The sequence below is a fragment of the Pleurodeles waltl genome, chromosome 5, assembly GCF_031143425.1.
Source record: "Pleurodeles waltl isolate 20211129_DDA chromosome 5, aPleWal1.hap1.20221129, whole genome shotgun sequence".
In the NCBI taxonomy this organism is placed as follows: Eukaryota; Metazoa; Chordata; class Amphibia; order Caudata; family Salamandridae; genus Pleurodeles; species Pleurodeles waltl.
In genome coordinates, this window is record NC_090444.1 from 388,621,405 (window position 1) to 388,634,784 (window position 13,380).

Genomic DNA, 13,380 nt, shown 5'->3' on the forward strand with positions numbered 1-13,380 from the left:
AATTGGCATTTACAACAATATCATGCATGCAATATAATAAATGCTAGGACAACGTTTGTGGGTATAATATGTCGCAAGTTTATTAGTTACACAGGTTGGGTTAGCTTACGGGCGATCCCGGTGTCGGAGATGAGGTTATTAAACATTGGCCGACACCCATCCTGAGAAAGCTAGAGCTGTTCCGTCTGGTGTTCTCTGCACCAACATGCTTAGCATCTTACAGCTCGTTCCTTTATTGTGGTTTACCACTTTATCAATTTTGTCATGCTCCTGACAAGTCAGAGCGAGACCCCGGCCAGTCTCCACAGTTGCTCAGGATTTCAACTGTCCCTTGCGGGATTAAGGAGCGCCGTCACGTCATCCCAGGCCCCGCCGTAAAGGCTCCAAGTAGCCTGAGGAATAGGTTTTGGCTCCAGGAATCACCATCTGGAGGCGTTTTAACCAATTTGAAGCTTTAGGATCGCCCTGTAACTCCGCTTTGCGACGATGCTTTAGTTTCCTGTAAAGAAAAATCTTGTTGTAAACGTATGTCTCACATGTGACCATTTCTTCGCCTATAAGTGCATGAAGGCTTTGTTTGCCCTGTCGTCGGGGTGGGTGGGAGGTTGCTCGCCTTACTTCCAAAGAGGCCCAGCCCAGCGAGGTCACCCCTTAAAAGGACCTCCTGGCCTCACTCCTCCCTTCTCACACCTTGGGGGCCATAAAGGAGAGGTGGCCCACCCTCCCTAGTACGGAGGCCCTTCCTGGCCAAATGCCTCCCTAACAGGGGAGCGACGCTAGGGAGCTGTCCCCTCTATTGTCGCCCTACGTGCGACGTGGCCAGCTACATAGCGCTGCTACCCCTAGTCCCTTAGGGTGTGTGCAATTGGCATTTACAACAATATCATGCATGCAATATAATAAATGCTAGGACAACGTTTGTGGGTATAATATGTCGCAAGTTTATTAGTTACACAGGTTGGGTTAGCTTACGGGCGATCCCGGTGTCGGAGATGAGGTTATTAAACATTGGCCGACACCCATCCTGAGAAAGCTAGAGCTGTTCCGTCTGGTGTTCTCTGCACCAACATGCTTAGCATCTTACAGCTCGTTCCTTTATTGTGGTTTACCACTTTATCAATTTTGTCATGCTCCTGACAAGTCAGAGCGAGACCCCGGCCAGTCTCCACAGTTGCTCAGGATTTCAACTGTCCCTTGCGGGATTAAGGAGCGCCGTCACGTCATCCCAGGCCCCGCCGTAAAGGCTCCAAGTAGCCTGAGGAATAGGTTTTGGCTCCAGGAATCACCATCTGGAGGCGTTTTAACCAATTTGAAGCTTTAGGATCGCCCTGTAACTCCGCCAAGCCTCGGGGATGGCATCTCGCGATAACCGAGGCCCCCCCACCTGTGCTCCTCCCTTACTTGCTAATTACAGGCTGCTATCCCAAGAGCGACTCTAATATTTCAGGACTTATACGTGCCCGCATCAGACCGGTGTACCGCGTCTGCTGAAAACAAATCCCTGCTGCTTCGTGATAATTGTCTTGATTGTTTGGTTCCCTGCCTGGACATTTCACTCGTGGCCTGAGACCTGGCTCCCTGCCACCCTCCCCCTGGGATCATCTCAGCCAAGTTCTTCCGCCGCCTTATACCATGGCTCAAATTTCCGCCACCCTGCGTCAAGGCCTGCCACCGTGGACCTCTCCCACCAGTAGCTAGGTCGTTTACCCAGGTGGATTCCAACCTGCTCCTCCCCACAAGCTGGCCAACTCTAGTTTCACGGCATGGCCCCATCTCATTCCTGGGTTTCCCCTCCAGACGAGTTTGCTGTTGCTGAAACCTGTTTCTCAGCCCCCCTCTTTGGCCCGGCTTTCTGCTCTGGCCCCCCAGGGTGGCCCCTCACCCTACGAGTTTGATGTTACTGAACTCTTGTGTTCCAGCCACCCTCTTTGGCCCGGCATTCTGATCTGGCCCAAGGAGTGGCCCACACCATAGTGTCGCCATCCCTAGATGGACGAGAAGGAAAGCATTACCACAACATTTCTTGACATCTGTTACAGCACGTTAGGGCTCAACCATGCCACAATATCTTCAATCCATTTAACAACATCACCATGCCCATATTTCGCCTCAGCTGTGCCCGGGGGGGTGGGTGGTGTGGGGGAGACCCCTATTCCTCTCAAACGACCCCACCCAGCTTCTTCTGTTCGGTCAACTGAGCGCAGTACTTTCCATTCCGCCATGTCCTGCCCTCTCTCGAGATTACCGGCGAATCTGGCTCCCCTTTCAACTTTTGAGAAATGGGTGATTGCCGTCAAAAGCCCGGAGACCCCCGCGTGTGGTTTCCCTTGGCTTTCCTCATTGCACCACTTGATGCCCCCCCTTGGCCGGTGGATGGGCGTCTCCAGCACCCCATGACTGTGTTAATGATCTGAACCTATCAAACCGCGCCTTGTATCTGGATCCGGTAGCAGGGGCCATCGCTAACACTCCCCCGGGCCCCTAACCTTCACTTCACTGTACCTACGCCATCGCTCGCATGAACGTTCTCATCTCCGCATCCTCCGCTTTTCAACCAGCAAATGCTCACCAGCTCCCTTAACCGCCCTCCCAATCCTTGGCGATTCCCTGACTGGCAATAGCTGGCCTGCACTACGGCCCGGTTGTTTGATCCGGACGCAGCCCTCTTGTTGGCTGACTGTTGTGGCCACAGCTGGAGAGAGACGACAATTGAGAATATTTCCCGTAAGGTACTGCTCCTTGGGTGTCCCTGCCTAAACCACGCATTGGGCCAGTTCGCCGCCCACTACTGGCGGTCCGGTATGACCCCAAAAGCCCTCTCTGCCTGAAGCCTCGGTGGGGAGCTGGGGCTGCTGACTGGTGCACCTGGGGGTGTGCCACAATAAAGTACCATAGACTCCCTCCAGAACTGCCAGCCACCTGCGCAGGTCCATCCTTCCAGCCCGCCTCGTGGAGCACCACGTGCCGGCAATTCTTCTCCTACTGTTGACCCTGCGTGCCCCCTGGCAAATATTCTGCTTTCTCTCCGGGTCCCTGCCAAGCAGTATGCAGGTTTCGACTAAGAAACATGACCGCATAACCCGTGGGCATGCCCTTGCTGTAACTGTCTTGACTCACCCACTGCAACCTAGGAGGTGAACGCCACCTACAATCCTCCTTGAAAACCTTTGCACTATAACACGCGTTCTGTTGTAGTGCACTGTGCTAAGGGCTTCCCAGTGAATCAAATATGCCAATCATGGATGTCCCCATTACATAACATCTCTACCGGAGTACTCGCACTTTTATCGCTGTTAGCCGTGGTAGCATGCCCCAGCGTACAAACAGCGCAACATGGCAGCAACAACTGAGTCCACCCCATCCGCAACCTGGGAACATGGCAAATCGTTAAAGGCGGGAGGTGAGGGGGGGGGAGGCATGCCGAGGATGAAAAGTCTAGCACCTTTCGTAAGGGACAGCAAGTGTTTAATTTTTAATTGCTCTGTAAATCTTTGCCGCTACTGGCTCTCCCTAGCATGGGCCCCGTTGGGTGGTATGTGTAGTAACCCTGATGTATGTACTCCCTCAGGCTTTACAATTTTTTGCTCCACACATCCTGTCAAGCTGCTAAGTGAGAGTCAAGTGATACCGCAGTACCATGTCGGATGCAATCATTGCGGCCGAAGCCCTAGCGACAGAGCTGTCAGCACATGAATCGGTTCCCGCCTTAATGGTGAATGCAGTGGAGCACAGACCTTTCCATTGCTGCATCTGCCCTCTCGGATGCGTCAGGAGAGTGGACTCCTCCAAGGTTCCACCAATCAATGTAGACAATATGGCAGTCCTCACCTTCATGTTAAGGAGGGGAGACCTCCCCTTCCCCGACACACCTTGTATCAATTCTTGGGACAGTTGCCTTAACCATCTCCTCCCAGTCTCTCAATCTCATGTCCCTAATTCACCCTTGAATTTGCCTTTCCATAGACGGTTTACCAATACCGGTGAAACACGTATGCACAGGTTTTGAAGGGATGAAAGCAGAGGCTGATTCACCTTTTGTGTAAACAGCATATTGTCATCAATTAAAGGACCTTTATTTTCGGTATATCTGTGTATTGCTTATTCTTATGATATTGTGCATATGAGACCCGTGGTACGGCAGGAGCTTGCATGTCTCCTAGTCCAGCCTAAGCTGCGCTGCTATAGCTACCTTCTATCCGCCTAAGCTGCTAGAAACACCTCTTCTACACTAATAAATAAGGGATGACTAGACTTGGTGCAAGGTGTAAGTACCTCCGGTGCCCACTACAAGCCAGGCCAGTCTCATACGTTGAGCACCATTCGGCCTGAAAAAAGACGCCCAGACCAGGCGCCCCCCCTTTTTTTTTTTTTTTTTTTGCTATATATATATATATATATATATATATATATATATATATATATATATATATACACATATATTTTGAAAAGGCTGTAGCTGAACTTTCTTTGTAGTCTGATAGCAGGAGTCATAACAGTTATAGAATGGGAATATGGTGTTTCCAGTTCCAGATAGAAAGAGTTTTGTCGGTTTGCAGCGAAACATTAAATACAATACTCATTGTTTGCCCTTATGGTATTGTGAATTATTCCAGATATTATACATGTGAAGTGTTTCTGATATACACCCAACTATGAAACACCCCGTGAAGACTGTTATCTCCTGTCATTTGTAGGTCTTGCAAAAGCAGTGCCTAGCACCCCCAACCACTTCCTGTTACTCGCTCCTGAGTGTGCCCTTTAAACTCCTTGCTTTTCCGGCAGCATTTGCTAACATTCGTTCATTCTTTTGTTGTGCTGCTCACGCCCATTGGTCTTGTCCCTGTCCCTAGCAGCTTTCACTTCTGTTCTCTTTGTCTTACATTCATGCCTTATTACTGCGTTTAGCGCTTGGCTCAGCCTCGGGGAGCAGCAGCCTTAAGTGCTGTACAACCATGAGTTGGGGTTGCTTCACGCGTACACATATCTTGTGTATGTCACTTGTCCTCGTATTGCATGTACTCACTGAGCTACCTGTGGCATGTTTATAAAATAAGTACCTTTATTTTAGTACTTCTGTGTATTGCGATTTGCCATAGCTACCTTCTCTCAACCTAACCCGGTAGAAACGCTGCTTCTACCCTAACGATGGCTGACTGGACCTGGCACAAGGTGTAATTACCTCTGATACCCACTACAAGATATACTAGTGATAGGTTAGAGAACCGCAGTCAAAAGAATTCCACCTTCGCGTGGTTGAGGTACCTATAGTCGCCTACATGCGATACTCTTTTAGCGGCATGCTGTTGCCCTTCGGCTCAGCCTATGCTGCGTAACCGTATTCCTAAATATTGATTGAGGGCGTCGTTCATCACCCCGCTATCTTGTTCTAAGGCATTGGGTGGTGCTTTCCCAATGGTGACTAAGCACGTGCATGCTGGTATCCCTGGCAACAAGTTCAAATACTTGTGTGCAGAGTTCGTAGGCGGCCTCTATTTTTTTTTTTTTTTTTAATACATATATATCCAGTAGCTCAACCAGTAGCAAACCACCATTTGTTGGCTATGGTTCACTTGTAATGTCTGTTGGAATTCCAGGCATTACCTTTCCATTGTTTCTCCGAAACGGCTCTAGAAGTCCGTTAATTGAAACCGAGACCCAGGACGTGGGCACTGCCCGATACTTTTTCGCGAGCACCACTCGGCCCTATGCAGGCATCGTCCCGCCCCTAATCCTAGCTCCTTCTCGAGTCCCGTGACCCGGTTGTAGGTTGAACCTGCGACCACAGGTCACCAACAATTTCCGCGATCGGGGCCACCTTGCTCCGCCATGCGGCATGACGGCGAGGGTCGCCCATTCCGCCGCTGCCGACCAACTTTCTAAAATAGCCCCGCTGTGCCCGCACCTGGAATAAACATGATGCAGCAAAATTGCTGCGACCAGGGCCCCTGTAGCCGCGTCTGACAAACATCTCCCCGCTGAGCCCAACTTGTGCCTGTTCTTTCTTTGCGGAGGACCGGCACTTATCTCTCAGTGCCGGTACCCCGCTCCTCTAACCCTGTATTTGCTGCGGGCCCCCCAGCCCCGATCCAGCAGGGCGAGGCCCCCGCCCTGTTGCACGCCAGCGAGGGCGTGCAGCCCGCACTTTCTACTGGACCCTAACTTGCCCCCCGTGCCCCTACCAGCACAAGCCGGTCGAGCGCCACCTCCACGAGCAAATGCGCGTCTCCCTCCTCCAGCTGACTCGCCAAGGTGAGGAGCGGTGCCGTGGGATTTGGGGGGGGGGGCGTGTTCACCGTGCGTAGGGCCTTTTGTGCATCATTCCTGTCTTTGGAACACTATACTGCTAGCTGAAGTATTGCCGCACCTCAGCAAATATAGGCAATCACATATCGATGCAGTGAATCTGCATTTCTAAATCTAAATATGTAAAATTGACGCCGCAGTACAATTTTATCTATGTTCCCACAATTTCAGTTAAATGCATCGGAACATAATTAAATACCTCGCACCAGTTCAGCATCTTCGACAAGCTTTAGATGAAAGCGCACATCACCGTGGTGGCTACGCGGCGCACGTAGTGTGTGCCGTAGTGGTCGTCTGCTCTCTACCTCGCCGCACCGTTATTGCCCTCGAGGCGTGTGCTGCTGACCTCGTGCTAATAAGGTGCAGCGCCACTTGAGAAGAAACGCAAATCCCTATGGGTGGGCGCGTGTAATTTTGTGCCACTGACCTCGCGCTACGAAGCTGAGGCGTCAGCTTAAAGGTAAGGGCAAATCCCCATGGTGACGGGTGCGGGCCGATGGTGTGATTTGGGCCCTCTACGTGGCTCCGGTGCGGGTTGTTCGCCTGTCCCGGCTCTGTTTCCCGCGGCCATGTGGTATTGGAAGCACTGGAAACGTGCGTACCGCGAAATTTAGGGCGAGGCGGTCTATGGGGGCTGCTCCCCCCCGTGCATCGCGACATCGCTGGCCCTGCGGTGCGGCTGGGTCACGGGGAGCGCCGGGGCCATTCCGCAGCGTAGCTGATAACCGGGACGCCGCACCGCCCCCCACTCCCGCGAATCGGACATTGGTCGCGGGGTGTGGGACAGGCAGGACGCCAACTCCGCGGGCCCTGCAGCCCCGCGCTGTAATCCTCCTCTCACCCGAGGAGGCTGCGGAGCGCCACCACCGGCAGCGCTATCCCCCCCCGTCTAGCCTTCCATTCAATGCTGCTGACGGCTTTGAATCCCGATGAGCTTTCTATAGTTATTAGTTAACTATTATTAGTGTAAACGATTTTTGGCCTCGGGACCCCCGCGCAATTATTATTATTATTATTTTTTTTTTTTTTTTTTTTTTTTTAAACTTCGTGCGCCTGCCGGCATAATGGCGCGAAAGGTCCCGGCATGCCGTTGGCGGCTGTGCTCAATTCGCCGCTTGGAACCAGGTTCATAACTATCCCGGGCGCCCTAACCTAAGCTAACCTGCTACCATGCCAGCGCCGCCTGCACCGGACGAGAGCGGGCAAGAGCGGCTTTGCTTCGGTGACCGAAGCAAAGTCTGAGAAGTACAGGACAGAGGGGGTATCAGCTTCGGACCGCGAACCGAAACTGAGAAAAAGAGATCTGGTAAGGTGCAAAGGAAAGAGGAAGGGTTTGCGGGTGGCAGCGGCTGAAGGGAGCGGGTGGCATCAGATTACTGAACTCGCGCCTTCCCCGCTTTCTTTGACCCATATCCCCTACAAAAGCAGGGATTCGCCATTGCCTCCAACCCTTGTACCCCCCTTTCCTCTGACTCACCTCACATTTTTCCTGCCAGATGTCCGTATCAGGACTCTGCCTCCCTCCCGTCCTGCTCATTGCTCGCCTTACTTCCAAAGAGGCCCAGCCCAGCGAGGTCACCCCTTAAAAGGACCTCCTGGCCTCACTCCTCCCTTCTCACACCTTGGGGGCCATAAAGGAGAGGTGGCCCACCCTCCCTAGTACGGAGGCCCTTCCTGGCCAAATGCCTCCCTAACAGGGGAGCGACGCTAGGGAGCTGTCCCCTCTATTGTCGCCCTACGTGCGACGTGGCCAGCTACAGAGCGTGTCTGCTCTGCGGCCCCAATTGGCACTTCCCAGGGGGGCGCCATCGCACTTCTGCAGCCTCTTGTACCTCTGCCTCGCATTTGAACAATCCCCGCTGCCCAACACACTGCAGGGTTCTGCTTGAGGGGGGAGTGGGGGTGAGCCGGGGGGGGGGGGGGGCGGGGGGAGGGTGTGTGTGAGGGCAGGGAGGATGTAGAGCTGATGCATCCAGAATCCTGTGTGTGCATGCAGGGTGTATGATGAGTGATGAGCCTGTATGAGTGCAGGGTGAGTGATAAGCCTGTATGAGTGCAGGGTGAGTGATAAGCCTGTGTGAGTGCAGGGTGAGTGATAAGCCTGTGTGAGTGCAGGGTGAGTGATGAGCCTGTGTGACTGCTGAATGAGCTGTGTGACTCTATGAGTGCAGGGTTAGTGGTGTCCATGTATGAGGTAAGGGTGAGTGATGCGCCTGAGTGACTGCTGAATGAGTTGTGTGACTGTATGAGTGCAGGGTGAGTGGTAAGACTGTGTGAGTGCAGGATGAGTGATGAGCCTCTATAAGTGTTGAGCCTGTGTGACTGCTGCATGAGTTGTGTGACTGTATGAGTGCAGGGTGAATGATAAGCCTGTGTGAGTGCAGGGTGAGTGATGAGCCTGTGTGACTGCTGAATGAGTTGTGTGACTGTATGAGCACAGGGCCAGAGTTGTCCAGGTATGTTTGCAGAGTAAGCAATGAGTCTGTGTGAGTGCAGAATAAGTGATAAGCCTGTGTGCCTACTGAATGAGTTGTGTGACTGTATGAGTGCAGGGTGAGTGGTAAGACTGTGTGAGTGTGCTGTACGTGATGCGCCTGTGTGACTGCTGAATGAGTTTTGTGACTATATGAATGCAAGGTAAGTTGTAAGACTGTGTGAGTGCAGGATGAGTAATGAGCCTGTGTGACTGCTGCATAAGTTGTGTGACTGTATGAGTGCAGGGTCAACTGTGTCCATGTATAAGTGCAGGGTGAGTGGTGAGACTGTGTAAGTGCTGAATGAGTTGTGTGACTGTATGAGTACGGGACCAGAGGTGTCCATGTATGCGGGCGTATGTATAGTGAGTGATGAGTTTCTGTGAGTGCAGGGTGAGTGATGAGCCTGTGTAACTACTGAATGAGTTGTGTGACTGTATGAGTGCATGGTGAGTGGTAACACAGTGGGAGTGCAGGGTGAGTGATGAGCCCATGTGACTGCTGAATGAGTTGTGTGACTGTATGAATACAGGGTCAGCGGTGTCAATGTATGAGTTCAGGGTGAGTGACGAGACTATGTCAGCACACAGTGAGTTGTGTGACTGTATGAGTGCGGGGTGAGTGGTGAGAGTCCACTGGGCGAGTGGTAAGACTATGGGTGAAGGATGTGTCTGTGTGAGTGTTGTGAATGGTGTACCTGTGTAAGCACAGAGTGAGATGTGTGATTGCATGAGTACACTGGGTAAACAGCATAACTCATGAGTGCAGAGTGAGTGGTGTAAATGCCCTGGATGAGTGGTGCTCCCATTTCAGTGCAGTGTGAGTTTTCTGATAGTGTAAGAGTAAAGCGAATGAAGCAGTTTGCGTCTGTGAGTGTAGGGTAAGCCGGGTGGTGTGTGTGAGTGCATGGTGAGTGTTGTGTCTGTGTGGCTGCAGGGACAGTGTTGAGTCTTTATGAGTAAATTTTCACTCTTCTTTCAAAAAAAATTATAGCCAACTTTCTTTTCTCAAATGTTCTCGCACCTCCGCCACCATGTTTGATTCAAGTTTGCTTGAACTTTATAGTTAACTCTCTGCCCCACCACTTTTTAAAAACACCAGCCGCCACTGCCTGGTTAATTGTAATCTAATTAGTAAAACTGAATAACATAACCTACTTAAGACTCAATTATTCCACTGAAAGGGATATTTTCTTGAAAAGTTGTAGGATCTTCTGAATATCCCCCAAACCACCCAAAAACAGCACATCGCAGGAAGAACTGTGGCAGAATAAAGATGTTATGTTGATAAAGTGGTGACATCCATCAATAGCACAGTTATTTTTTGCCTGTAACCCTTGCAGGCCCTGACTCTCTTTTAACATGACTAACATTAAGTGCGATATAGGTTTTACTTATTAATGATAGTGATTTAGAGATGCACAATGAAATATGGCGAGTAAAGCACACTATCGCACTGTCCAGCTGTAGTTACATTTATACGTTATTGTAACATAAGTGAAATGGTAGGACCAGTTGAGCGCGTGCTCTTTATAATCAGGGTTTTATTGTGAGTATTTTCGTTAGATCACAAGACCTTCTTCCTGACTCTAATAAATTGAATGTAGCGTATTTCGGCCAAGCACTGTGCTCTTCCAGTCTGTATTACAAATTGGCCGTACTGCGCAAATTAAACCAGATGCAATCCAAATAAAATACACTCCATAGAGATTAGGGGGCAGATTTAAGAAAAGTGGCACTGCACTGGGTTCTTGCACCCCTTAGCGCCCCCCTACCGACACCATATGTGCACTGTATTTAAAATACGGCACGCTATGGCACAGGCTAGGGGGCAATAGCATCAACATTTTTTAGGCTACTGATGTACTGTTCAGGGTTTGGGCCAACATTTTGGTGATAACCCTGAACAGTACATATGGTCCCATTGTAACCAACGGTGTGGCTCCTGTTAAGGCCTGCTCTGAGCAGGCATTAAAAGTAACGGCACAAAATGATGCAGTGGAATCTCTTAGATTAAACATCACCATTTTTGTGCCCCCCCACCCCAGCTGGGAAAAGCCCCCTTTCCATACACTATGCATGACACATGCATAATGTGGCGCAAAGTGTTACAAAGTGGCACAATGCATGCATTGAGCCACTTTGTAAATATGCATAACGCCACATTAGCATAAAAAAAAATATGCTAGTGTGGCGCTAATGCTTCTTAAAACTGGGCCTAGGTATTTACTGACTGACGTGATGTGCTTGGTCTGATGAGTAGCTGCTTGCTTCTTTATGTTTGTAGAACCAGTTTTAGCAATGTGTACCAAGAGATCCGGAGTTGAGGGATTATTTTATCACTGAAGAGGAGCTACTCAAATGACCCCAAAGAGATCCCACTTTTAGATTACACACAAGTAGGTTTGAAAACTACATCTCCTGGAAGAGGTGAATCTACTATGGAGCTTCCTAGATAATGACAAATGGGCTGGTAGGAGTGGGGATGGCCACATCTGCATGGGGTTCAATCACATTCAATTAAAAACCACACCTCAAACCAATTTTTCTAACCTTTTCACCAATAGCACTCAAAACCCCTCAAAGACTAGGGCCTCTCTGCATTGTAACATACTTTTAGGTAGCTACAGTGCTTGATTTCTAAAACAATGAGTGCTGGTGTCGAAAGCTCCGATCAGAAGCCCTCAGCTGGTGATATTAAATTTCACAAGCCTATTGCCAAGGCTGCATAGTCTTGAGTACACCTCATGCCTCTTTCATCAACTAACAGAGACTCCCTGCTCCTGATCCCCATTATCTCACTCTTGCAGGTCCTTGCTTTCTCCCTTTGTCATAATTTTTCCATCTTTCTCTTCTACTGTCTTTCCACTTTCTGTGTGAATCAATATGTGCCGTTCCCCAAAAATGAGAGCTGGTAGGCTCCACCGGCAACCACCAGCTGAAATTAAACAAAAGGTAGCTATAAGTAAATGTGTCAAATGAGAAGTGTGAGCAGGTCATGACACAATGTGGAACAGTCGGTGTAGTGAATTATAATGGCATTTTTGTGCTGCACCATGCATGCTTGTGGAAAATGGTCCATACTGTCTTATGTTACCTAGCGACGTTCACAGATAACACCACTGGGTCCATGAACTACTGATCACATTCACCTTCTTTAAAGGTAGTACTTAATGTTTTGGACATGCTAAACAGTGGCATCCCTTAATCTATTGTGTCCCTTCCAGTATTCAGTGTAAAATGTATATTTGTAGCTGCTTAAATCCTTACAAAAATATTTTCAGACTTTGTGATTGGAAAATCATACACACACACAGCCATCCACCAACCCATCACAACATATATATATATATATATACGTCAAAACAGTTTCTGGTGTCCTATTCCATACCACTCACTCTAATCACAGATTGGAGTGAATATAAGGGACATAAATAACAGAGTAAAATGAGCTCAGGGTTCCGAAGTGCATAAGAAGAAATTAATGTATTGGAATACTGAGCCACCAAAGAGCTTCGATTTCCAAGGCCTTCCCTGATTTTGCACACAGAGCTGTGATTTTTTCCAATCCCATTTATCTTTGTTTCTTTGACCTTGGCAATCTTGATAATCCTAGCACGCATTAGCACTTTAATAATCAAAGCTCCAATATTGACTAACTGCCTCGGAAAATTAAATGTTCCACACCTCAAGCTTGAAATCCAAATAAATGGTCTCTCAAGGAAGCGCTTGCTCGTACACAGCCTCTCCTGCGCCTGATTACGCTAAGGTATCCAGTGCTAAAATACACAAAATATTATTTTTTATGAACTAGTAATACCTAAAGAAAGGTATCTTGTTACTAAAGTGTTAATTTCTGGTCAAAGTAAAAGTAAGGAAAATTCCAATATTCATTTATAACTGTATAAATAATATAAAATAATTAAAAAAAATCCAATACTAATTCTTGACTGCATAAATATTATTTATCCCAAATAATATTTTAAGTATTATAACTCCATACCAAGTAAGAAGTACTGGTGATTGTATATCTTTACCTATACATATAGGTTAATCTTCTAAACACTCGCGGCTTATGCAAGGGATCGAAGAAGAACGGGCGATGGGATCTATTGGAAATTCAGCTCAGGCTTTTGTGCTGCTGTAGAGAAAGGGTATGATTCCGGAATCCAGGTTATTCTCCGCTCACGCCTGCACCGGTTGAGCTTTAATTGCAAAATCTCTGAGCATGTCCTACCATGAAATAACACTGCAGATACCCTTAATAGGTTTTTGATTGACACCTCTCTGCATTCCCAATTTCTATTGCCACATATTGAAGAAGAGGGCCCGTCAGACCGGCTTTATCATTGTTTGAAAGTAGGATAGCATTACCCATGTCTAGTGGAGATTCCGGGTTGCACAGGTCAACATTCTGCAGTCATTGTGCCATAAATCCATCTATAAAACTATGTTAGAAATGGAGTCTTTGGTTGACAGTCAGGTTACCCCCAGTTCAAGCAAGGACTCTCATTCTAGTCAGGGTAAAAGAGAATCACCCTCAGCTAATCCCTGCTTACCCCCTTGGTAGCTTGGCAGAGCAGTAGGCTTAACATCAGAGTGCT

General features: G+C 48.9%; 1 protein-coding gene and 1 long non-coding RNA gene across 3 annotated transcripts in view; one reads left to right on the forward strand and one right to left on the reverse strand.

Annotated features, from left to right (window-relative positions):
• PLCB1 (phospholipase C beta 1) overlaps nucleotides 1-13,380 on the reverse strand; it is a 2,042,221-nt gene that overhangs the window by 1,281,898 nt on the left and 746,943 nt on the right. The gene's annotated exons all lie outside the window — the stretch shown is intronic.
• LOC138297260 (uncharacterized) overlaps nucleotides 1-13,380 on the forward strand; it is a 146,187-nt gene that overhangs the window by 515 nt on the left and 132,292 nt on the right. The gene's annotated exons all lie outside the window — the stretch shown is intronic.